Below are 238 nucleotides of genomic sequence, written 5' to 3' on the forward strand. Positions count from 1 at the left end.
TTTAATTTAAATGATAAGATTGAAAAGATTAGATTTTATAATGTTATATGCAGGTTTAAATTTGGGGTTTAGGGTATAGATGTTAAGATAAGAGTTTAGGGTATAGGTATGCAGTCGCAAAACAGTCGCTAATTTTACGACTATTTTGCGACTACCTACTGTGATCGACATCTATAGTCGTAAAACAATCGCAAAATTAGCGACTGTTTTGCGACTACGTATTCTATACCCTATGTGG

Source organism: Brassica oleracea, chromosome C8 (assembly GCF_000695525.1).
Source record: "Brassica oleracea var. oleracea cultivar TO1000 chromosome C8, BOL, whole genome shotgun sequence".
NCBI lineage: Eukaryota > Viridiplantae > Streptophyta > Magnoliopsida > Brassicales > Brassicaceae > Brassica > Brassica oleracea.